We start from the raw sequence: 10861 nt of genomic DNA on the forward strand, positions 1-10861 counted from the left end.
TTTTCAAATAAGAGTTTTCTCTGGATATATGCCCAGGAGTGGGATTGCAGGCTCATATGATAACTCTAGCTTTATTTTTTTTACTTCTCCATACTGTTCTTCATAGTGGCTGCACGAATTTACATAGAACCAACAGTGAAGGAGGGTTCCATTTTCCTCATACCCTCTCTAGCATTTATTTATAGATTTTTGAATGATGGCCATTCTGACCGGTGTGAGGTGATACCTCATTGTAGTTTCAACTGGCATTTCTGTAAAAATTAGCATCACTGAGTATCTCTTCATGTACCTGTTAGCCATCTAAATGCCTTCTTTGGAGGAAGGTCTATTTAGGTCTTCTGCCCATTTTTTTGATTGGGTTGTTTGGGGTTTTTTGGTATTAAGCTGCATGAGCTGGTTGTATATTTTTCAAGATTAAGCTCTTATCAGTTGCATCATTTGCAAATATTTTTCTCCCAACCTGTGTTGTCTTTCTTTTTTTTTTTTTCCTCCTGTAGATGTTTATTCTACTTCAAGGAACAAAGTTCCGAAGTCCATGTTTTAATGTACAGTGATATAATACTCTGCAATATAAAATACAATTTACAGAAATTTCTGTCAGGTAAACCTAAAGAAACACACATGATTTTTACATTTGTCATATTTAAATTAGAAAAGTTTGTTTTATATGTTAAAAAAAACCTTCACATCACGTCACATGTTGGGACCTGACACCACTTTAATGCAATTTAACCTACTGACTCTGGTCTATAACCAATCATCCCAAATGGGTAAGTTCTCTCTGTTCTCATATCGTAAAACATTTGTGTCAGAAAGTGAAAATCTGTAGTGATATACAATGGAATAGACTCTGAGGAACAAATGAAATTCTCTAATTTTACATTTGCAAAAGTAAGTTTATAAAAATATAAAAAAAAATTACCAAAGTGTCTTTGTACAGTCAAATAAATCAGGTTTTCTCTACTTCACACTTAAGTACTCGGAAAATACAGTGTACTGTATTTCACAGCGAAAAGCTTTCTAGTTTGTAGTTCTTGAGCCAATATCACTATTTTCCATTTCGTCCTTTATACAAGTATTGTTCGATTTTGATGGCAAGTTTATAACCTGGTAACAGTTTGGAGCTAGTGCACTTTACCTGGGATACAGAAAGAAATGCTCAGATGGTAAAGTTCAACAAACAATACTTTCCTGATTATTCAGATCAAAGAAACCCACCTCCCCCTTTAAAGTACACTTAATTGGTTTATTTTCTCTTTAGGGTGGTAAAATTTAAACCTTTTTAAAATAAACTGTTTTTAAAATTTAACAACTTCTACTCAGATGTTGCTTTTAATCATGTTTTTGAAAAAATGTGTAAGATGATATACATGATCTTGTGTTAGCTCACAGGGAAAAAGAATATGAAAATGAATATATGTATGTTCATGTATGACTGAAAAATTGTGCTCCACACCAGAAATTGACACAGCATTGTAAACCAACTATAACTCAATTAAAAAAAACTGAGCTTTTGCTCGGAAACGTGTTTTGTTCCCTGGCTGAATTTGTAATTCAAATTTCTTTATGACAAGAGAAAGACTTACCTGTAAGTTCTGCGTTTCTCAACCTCCCAGATATGAGCTAACACCCAACATGGCTCTCTCACAGCCAGGCGCACACACGCAGCGACGCCCGCCGCCAGGAGACTGACAAAGCCTCCGGAAACAGAAACACTGGCAAGACGTCAGGAAAGGTATGGCTCTGGGAGTTCCCTTAAAGCTCAAGTCCTAAAAGCTCAACTTCCCTTAAAATTTACAAGTCAAGAACAGGAAAATGAATATATGTATATTCATGTATGGCTGAGGAATTCTGCTGTACACCAGAAATTGACACTCATTGTAAACTGACTATAACGCAATTAAAAAAAATGTAAACAATTTACGAGTCAAGTTACTAGAAAAGATAACTTTAGAATCTGAGAAAGCAATATGCTTTTGTAGATAACTCATTTCAGTAATTTTTAATGGAAATGTTGAGTTCTTGGTGTGTTTTTTTTAAAGCATCAGAATTGGAAAGGTGTGAAATTTTGTGAGAAGCCATTATACACAAAATGAGTCATTTCTGGAGTCCAGAACATTCTATTCAGCCTGAGTTCAGAGCTCTTTCCAAGACCCCCTGTTGAACCCGCTTGTGAGCCCGGATCTCGAGCCCACGGCCCTAGGTCTGGGCGTCCAGGCCTCAGCCTTGAGGCCCCGGGGGACGCTGCTGGCTCCAGCTGTGGTCCCTTCGCCGCCGCGCTCCCGCTCACAGGCCTGGTCGCGGTCGCGGTCCATGCTGCGGGACCTCTCCCGGTCGCGCCTGCGGTCGTGGTCTCGGTTGTAGCTCCGCTCGCGACCCGAGTCCCACTCGCGGCCGGCATCCTTGTCCTGGTGTCGATCCCAATCGCGGCCGCGGTCTCGGTTCTAGCTCCGCTCGTGACCCGAGTCCCACTCGCGGCCGGCATCCTTGTCCTGGTGTCGATCCCAATCGCGGCCGCGGTCTCGGTTCTAGCTCCGCTCGCGACCCGAGTCCCACTCGCGGCCGGCATCCTTGTCGCGGTGTCGGTCCCACTCGCGGCCGCGGTCCCAGTCCCGCTCCTGCTCCAGGTTCCGCCCGCTCCCGCCCCCAGCATTCCCGAGCTCGCGCTCCTGCCTGCGGTCCCCGAGGGCTGGGCCCCGACGACTGTCCGGCGGCGGTGCCTCAGGCTCCTCCAAGGGCTTCTCCTTGGGCCCGGCCTCGAGCCGCTCCCTTGGCCGCCCTTCGAATGCCTGGTTCCGGTACTCGTGGGCCTTGCCCTCGCGAAAGTCGCGGGAGCCCACTGCCCCTCGGCCTCCAGAGAGCAGGGCGGGGGGCGGCCCGGCCTCGTCCCACCTGTTCTTCCTGCGCTGGCGGGGGTGGGGCGGAGGGGGCGGGGGTGCTTGGCTGGGTGGCTCCGGCAGCCAGCAGGCTCCGGCTTCACGCGGGGCGGGGACGGGGGGGGGGGTTGGCCCTGGATGTGGAAATGCCGGGGCGCCGGCTCACTCTTCTCAGGAAAAGGGGTGGACCCCGAAACTGCAGGGGGTGCCGGTGCCCTCTGTTTTGCAAATCTGAGCAGTGAATTGACTCTGCTTTTCAAACTGAGGAGGCTGCATTCCCCTGGGTACCGGCATGAAATTTGGTGCTTGGCCTCTAGACCCTTCAAACCAGTTGGGGTGGGGACCCTGGGCAGTTTCAAACTGGCTCGAATGTGGCCCTCTTGGGCCCACAAAGTGGAGGGGGATGGTCCTCCCTGGCCTCCGAACTGAGAGGGAGGAGGGCCTCCCCCGGGGTCTTTTAAACTGAGACAGCAGAGGCCTTCTTTGGAGTCCAAACTGGAAAGAGGCCATAGCCCTGTTTCCCACCACCTGGGCTTGTTTCAGGCCTTCAAACTGAGCAGGAGGGCCTGCGGCCTCGGCCTCGCTATACGGGGGTCTTGGAATTCCCTTTCCTCGCTCTGGGGGGCTGTTTGTGTTCTTCCAGTGTTGGTGGTGGTGCTCCTCTGGGCACGCAAGATGAGAGAGGGAGGGGCCCCTGGTGTCAGCTTAGGGAGGCGGCCCGTGTGACCCAGAGAACAAGGAAGGGATGGGCCCCTTTTGTGGCCTGAAGGTGGCCAGCGGGGCCCTCCTCTTGGCCCGTCCTTACTGGAAATTATATTCTCTTCCCGGAAACGGAAGGGCTGGCCCTCGTGGTCCTGGGAAGCCAGAGCCGCACAGGCCTGCCATCCTGAAAGGGCGCGTGGTGCGAGTCCCGTTGGCCCTGGAACTGGGCCGGAGGCGGCCCTCCTGTCTGGGCGGGTGGGGGGAACGCGCCGGCCTGCTCGCCAGGCCTGGGTTGTGGCTCTCTGTCTCCCTCAGTGTCAGCTGCTGGGAGGTCACTTTTTGCAGCAAGCAGCGTTTCTTGGATCCTTGTACTGAGAGGAGCCAAGGGGCCTTTCCTGATCCCTTCCCGGCGGGGGTGGGGGGGCGGGGGAGGCTGGAGGGAGGCGCTCCGGGGAGTGCGCGGCAGCACCTCGCAGGCCGGCGGCGGGCGTCACGCTCTGGGCGGGCTGCTGGCCCGGGCTGTCTGAGCGCTCGCGCGTGGGCGGCTGGGCCTCCCCGCCAGGAGCCCACCGGGGACGGGCTGACTCTGGCTCCTTCTGGGCCAGCCCGGCCCCTCTGGGCCCTTCTCCGGCTGGCGGGGTGGCGGGGGGCTCTGGGGCGGCTTCGCTCTTGCTCTCGCTGCTCTCCGGGGCCAACCGTCAGGCCTGCCGAGGGCCCTGACTGCTGCGCCCGGGCGTTGTCGGGCCGGCCCCTGGCTGGTGGAGGGGGCGCGGCCGGCCGGCCCACAGGCTGCTGCTCCTGCGGAAACAGCTGGGCCCAGGGCAGCGACGCCTTTGGGGGTGACGACATGAGGGCCTCCGACAGGGAGAAGTGGCCCTCTGCTAACTGAGAGCTGCCCCCTGCTCCTGCACTTGTCTCTTCTGCCCCTCGACCTGCTTGTTGAGTTCCCCTGTCATCTTCTCCTTCTCAGCCATGGAGGGGGCAGAAATGCTGGTGGCGAAGCCGGTGGGCTTCCCCATGCCCGAGCCGTGCTTGTCCGCACACATTCTGTTGGGCACACCGTGGATGGTCACTTCAGCTTCTGCTAAAATCGTCTGGTCCTCTGGGTCATAGGCCACCTCCTCCCGCTCTGCCAACTCAGAGGCCTTTTCCGCGTCCTGCCTTCCCCCCCAGTCACCCAGCTGAGTGTGGAAGGCTCTCAGGGGACCGTACCCTCCCTCGGGGTCATATGGTCTGTCATCTTCCTCTTCCTCTAGACCTTGTCTTTTGAGAACTGACCAAACTGCTGGACGATGGGTGGCAGCTCACTGTCGGCCTTGGCCCTGGAGTCTTGGTGGGAGGCCGGGGCGGACTCTGCATCCTCCTTGCTGGGGGTGGGGGTGGCCTGACAGCTTCTTCCCAGAGAGTCTGCAGGATATGTTCCAAGGGCGACGCTGTTTTTGAAGTAGAGGACTGCGACAGAGGAAGTGACTGAGGTGACTCTTGCTGAGGCAGGTGATGCTGTCACGGAGTTTGTGGCTCCTGGTTTGAAAGACAACAGTGGTTTTAACACCGAAGACCTAATACTTCTGGAAGAGCGAGGAGACCCCAAGGGTGTGCTGACAGCCGTGTCCCCAGAGCACAGCTGATACTTGGGGAGTTTCTTTTCAGACAACAGGGCCTTGGGCACCTTGGGATAGATGGGAGTGTCTGTTTCTTCTTCAGTCTGAGGTCTCCTGTCCGATTCTCCAGTATCTGAAGGACATTTGATTTTGTTGACAGATTACTAACCCAAGGATTTTGATTGGACATGGTGACTCAAGACCTGGTCCCTCAAAGGGCAAGAGTTTGGATGGAATGGAGTCAAAGGGTGCTTAGCAGGATTGGGTAGAGGTCCTTGACATGCCTGCTATTGTTAGCGACCACGCCAGCCAAAGTGGCCACGGCTGCTAAGACAGGAGGAGAGGGACAGAGGCCACCTCCTCCTCCGTCGCAGGGTGAAAGCAGATCAGGCCCAGCTCCTTAGACACAGAAGATCTGAGTTTGCCAACATAATTCCAAATGGCCCTTGGGGCGATTTTCATTTTGTTCATGGTTTCCTTTACTGTGCAAAAGCCTTTCAGTTTATTAGGTTCCATGTATTTATTTTTATTTTCATTACTCTAGGAGATGGACCCAAAAGGAGGGAGACTGAAAGACCTAGTAGTAAAACTAGAAAGGTTAAAAGACCTAGTATGGAGGTTAAAAGACAAAAGTAGTAAAATCACCTCTATCCACAATAAGCAGTTAAGGAATACACAAAACAATTAGCTGTAAAGTATATTTAAAATAGTAATTGTGAGGAGAGGAGAGTACAAATGCAAGGTATTTAAAATTATTTAAATTATAAGATGGACCTAACTGCCATGTGTAGGGCATTCCATCCAAAAGCAGCAGATTACACATTCTTTTCAAGTGCACGTGGCACATTCTCCAAAATAGATCACATGCTTGACCCCCAAATCAAGCCTTGGTGAATTTTAGAAAACTGAAATCAAATCAAGCATCTACTCTGACCACAATGCTATGAGGCTAGAAATCAATTGCAAGGGGAAAAAAATGTGAAAAGCACAAACACGTGGGGTTTAATAATACACTACTAAACAACCAATGGATTACTGAATAAATCAAAGAGGAAATTTTAAAAAATACTTGAGACAAATGAGAGCAAAAACACAAGGATCCAAAAACCTATGGAATGCAGCAAATCAGTCCTAAGTGAGAAGTTTATGGCAATGCAAGCTTACCTCAGGAATCAATAATCACTTTAAATGTCAATTAACTAAATGCTACAATCAAAAGATATAGGGTGGCTGACTGGATAAGAAAATGAGATCTATCTATATGCTTCTTATAAGAGACTCACTTCTTCGTAGTCAAGGGGCGGCAGGGAGCCCCATCCATGAGCTTCCCCTGTGGGGCCATCAGCGCTTTGCGCAAGCTCCCATTTCTGAGGCCCAGGTGTCTGTGCTGGAGCCTTGGGGGTCCCGAGCACGCCCCGGGCCCGGCTGTCGCTCTGACTCACTGAGGGCCGGAGGTTGGGTGCCGGGCGGCAGGGCCAGAGCAAGGCAGCAGCAGCCCCGGGTACCCTGCGTACTGGCTTGTTTTCCGGGCACCGCCGACAGTTGTTGGATGCGATTTTAAAAGCTATTGTTTCTTTCCCTTCCTTTCCTTTCCTGATACTTCATCATTAGTGTAGAGACATGTAACTGATTTCTGCATGTTAATCACGTATCCCGACGGATGCCCACTCCATTCCCGGGACCGGCAGGGGGTGGGGCTCAAACTAACTGAGCCTGAGGAGGTCGCCAGGCTCTGGGGCGTCCAGAAGAACCGGCCCGCCGCGAATTACGGCAAACTGGGCCGCTCGCTCTGACACTGCTACGAGGAAGGCGTCCTGCAGAAGGGGGCTGGCCAGCGTCATGTGTACAGCTCTGTGCACGAGCCTGGAGGCCCTCTTCTCTCTGGCCTTCCCAGACAATCAGCGTCCAGCTCTCAAGGCAGAGCTTGACTGGTTGGTCAGTGAGGGGGACACAGTCCCTTTGTCCCACTTGGACTAGAGCCCCGCCTACCTCCCAGAGCTGGCTGGCCCTGCCCCGCCCTCGGGGTGGCTACTCTTACTAGCACCTGGCAGTTGCTCCCCTGCCACTGGTGAGTGCTGCCCTGTGTACACAGAGGTGAATTTGGTGTTGGGGAAACGCCCACTCTGAAACCCACAGATGTCTTTGGAGCAGGTCCCCTCTAGCCCATTGGTCACGCCAGCCCAGACTCTGAGCTTCTCCCCAGGGTGGAGGGGATGGCAAAGTGGAGACACTGTGAATACAGAGGTGGAGTCTTGGAAACTCCTCCGGGGTCCACCTCTGGCCTCTCCCTAAGTCCTGCTTAGAGGCCGAAGCCCCACTCCCCCTCCCTGTCACAGAGAACAAGAGTTTGCTCTGTTCTGGGGGTCAGAGAAGGAGCCTCCCCACTTCATCCAGCATCATTCATGATTCAAAGTTATTACTCAGAATCAGTAAGAACAGACCCGTGGGCTGGTACTTTGCCAGACACAGACAGTGGGCAGGGCCCTTCAATCCTGACTGGTGCACTGCTTATTTTAAGGGTAAAGCTGTTCGATATAAAACAGCCTGAGACGTCAGGTTCTTCTTTGGCAAAATGAAGTCCTGAACTACATCGTCCAGAAGGTTTTTTTTTTAATCTTAGCTTTTTTTTTTTTCTGGTTTAAGAACCAAATCATATTTCCTATGATGTGTACAGTCATGTAGAAAAAAATAAACAAACAACAAAAAACAGCTTCAACGCAGAACAGATAACTAGCACGCACCTACTACCACATTTTCCAGAAAATTTTATTGTTTTCCAAGGTTTGTGGGGCACTGTTAACAGCAAATACCATCATTTTCTACAGGAGGTGTCCACGGAAACCAAGCAGTAAATACCAGTGTGTCATGAAGCCAGGGAAAACACACAGTCATGGGAGGGGAGCAAATGGACCAATGGAGCCCCCTCACGCGCCTCTGACCAGGCTGCCCCAGGCTGGGAGAAGCTGCAAGCCCCCCAGGGGAGGCGAAGCCCCCTCCCCTCCGCCTAACTGTGCTCCTTTCACAAAGCTCTCCCAAGTGCCGACGGGTAAACGTGGAGACAGACCCATAGCTCTGCAGACAGCAGTGTGGGCCATCAGGACCAAACCCTTTCTCTCTCTCACATGCCGTGTAGCCAAGTCATTCCTTGGACAACAAAAGCACATTCTGGAACTCATTTGCCATGCATGTCACCTGCCTCTTTATTTACTTGATGGAGGTACTGGGGGTTGAACCCAGGGATCATGCCCAGGACCTTGAGCCCGCTGAGCACACGCTTTACCGCTGAGCTCCCCACCCTGACTCTTCTGCTAAGAAATATATTCTCATCCCGCATCAGATACACCAGTCAGAGGGGCTCCAGGAAGTGACAGTAGGATGGAATCAGGCATAAAGAAGATGCTTAATTAATGGAAGTTTTTATCATCTAATGAAAATTCTATCCTTTTTTTTATTTAATGAAAATTCTATCCATTTTCTAGACTTTCTAGTTTTTCACTCACCTTTGTTGTTGAACTCATAGAAATGGAATTTTACTGTGATCTTGTTTGCTTTTTCTGTCTTTTCCTCAGTGATCGCTATATAGAAACATGCATATATGTGTGTGCATATGCCCCCACACACATGTGAATACACATATATACCTTTGTGTATTTAGGGTATAAATATTTACCGTATAGGTAGGATAGTTAAAATTCTGCTTATACCACTTTCCTTTTTATGAAATGAAATAAAAGTTCACATGTATTTACTTTAAGGATGTTTGGTATCAATCTACATAATTAACCTCTTGGAATACCATAAAAACAATTTTTAAAATGTAAACTCCAGAAACTCAATTACGTAAAGATGGGATAAACTTTTTTTAAGTTTACTTAGCAATTTTGAAACCATCGATCTTTGAATTTTTCCAGGGTCACCACTTTTATTTCCAGTGACTAAAGATTTATGGGATCTGTGGGATGATCCCTTCTTCACAACCTGATTACAGAATGAGGCCAAAGGCAAAAAAAAAAAAAAAATAATAATAATAATAAAAAAAAAAACCAGAGAAGACTGTCATTTCTCAGGAAACTAAACAGAAATCTTCAGATTCAAGGAAACATTTCAGATTGCTGGGTGGTTGGGTCAGTCTGGTAAGTCCTGCAAAGTTGATGACTTCATATTTTGCAGCATGAAAAGGGAAAGAAATCCTGGGCTCCTCACCCATGTGGCTGCACCCACCGCCCTGGGCACCACTCCTGAGGCCGGGCGGCTGAGGTCCCCCGTTTGTTGTCTTCTCCTCATCTCACTTTTAAAATGTTCCCCTTGCTCTGTATTTCTTTCCTCATCCTGGTAAAATGACCCCCTCCAGGGGCTCCAATGACCAGGATTCCTACCCAAGCCCTTAGGAGGTTCCTGGGCTCCCAGAAGACTCTGCCCTTCTCAGCAGTTTCAAATGTATCATTCACTGTGGTTCTGCATTTCTTTTTAAAAATTGTTTTAGTTTTAACTTTATTTTTTGTTAGTTTGCATGCTTTTTTAAAAGTTTTTTATAGATTTATTCTGTTTTTATTTTATTTATTTTTTGAAGGGGGAGGTCACTAGTTTATTTATTTACTTATTTCTTTAATGGAGGTATTGGGGACTGAGCCCTGGACCTCATGCATGCTAGGCACACAGTCTACCAGTGAGCTATACCCTCCCCACCCGTTTCCTCTTTTGCTCCAATGTTTTCTCTTAGATTTCTCACCCTGTGACAGAAGGGGCAGAATAGCTTTTTTCCCCCTTAATTTCTTTGGTTTTCTTTTTTTATTGAAATATAGTTGATTTACAGGGATATATTAATTTCCAGCATACAGCATAGTGATTCATTTATACATATACATGTATTCCTTTTCATATTCTTTTTCATTATGGGTTATTACAGATATTGAATGTAGTTCCCTGTGCTATACAGTATAAACTTGTTTACCTATTTTACTTACAGTAGTGTGTATCTGCAAATCCCAAACTCCCAATTTATCCCTCCACTCACCCCGACTTCCATGCATATATTCAGAGATTTTTATCTACCTACTTATTCCAGTAAGCCTCAGTTTCCTCTCTGAAAATGTCAAGAATCAATCATGCATTTCACTTCTTAATTGTATTCATCTTAAAGAAGAAAATCATATAAATTAGGTAAGGACCAGATCCTGTGCTAGTGTGAAAAACCTCCTATTCATATGACTTTGGAAATTTAATAGAACCAAATAGAATAGTTTCAGATAGTTCAGAAACTTATCTGAAAAGCTGTGGTAATCACCCCACATATAGGCAAAACTGATGTCTGACAAGTAGGCACTTAGAGCAATTTATGTTCCCTGGTTTCAATGACAGCTGTTGATATTTTCATTTATTTAGAATTTTAAATATAAAGAAATACGAGAATTTAAAATATAAAGAAATTACCCATGAAATGTCTTTGTAATACTGTATTAGCATAAGACGCGAGCTTAGAACATAAGCTCTTGGAAGGCAGGGGCTGCATTTCTATTCTTTTTTCCTTTTTTTTTTTTTTTTTCAGTCTCCAAGTCCCTGGCCTCTGGTATGTGACACTAAGGCAGGAACACTGACCCATTCATTCCATTGGGTTGACATGAGAACTGAAGTCCTTCAAACTACACGAGAAAGTGAGAGTTGAAGGCAATGTGCATCCTCTCC

General features: G+C 48.2%; 1 pseudogene; it reads right to left on the bottom strand.

Annotated features, from left to right (window-relative positions):
• Positions 1-807: 807 nt before the first annotated feature.
• Positions 808-7020, bottom strand: LOC141573961 (death-inducer obliterator 1-like; annotated as a pseudogene).
• Positions 7021-10861: the final 3841 nt, after the last annotated feature.

The sequence above is a fragment of the Camelus bactrianus genome, chromosome 18 (genome assembly GCF_048773025.1).
Source record: "Camelus bactrianus isolate YW-2024 breed Bactrian camel chromosome 18, ASM4877302v1, whole genome shotgun sequence".
In the NCBI taxonomy this organism is placed as follows: Eukaryota; Metazoa; Chordata; class Mammalia; order Artiodactyla; family Camelidae; genus Camelus; species Camelus bactrianus.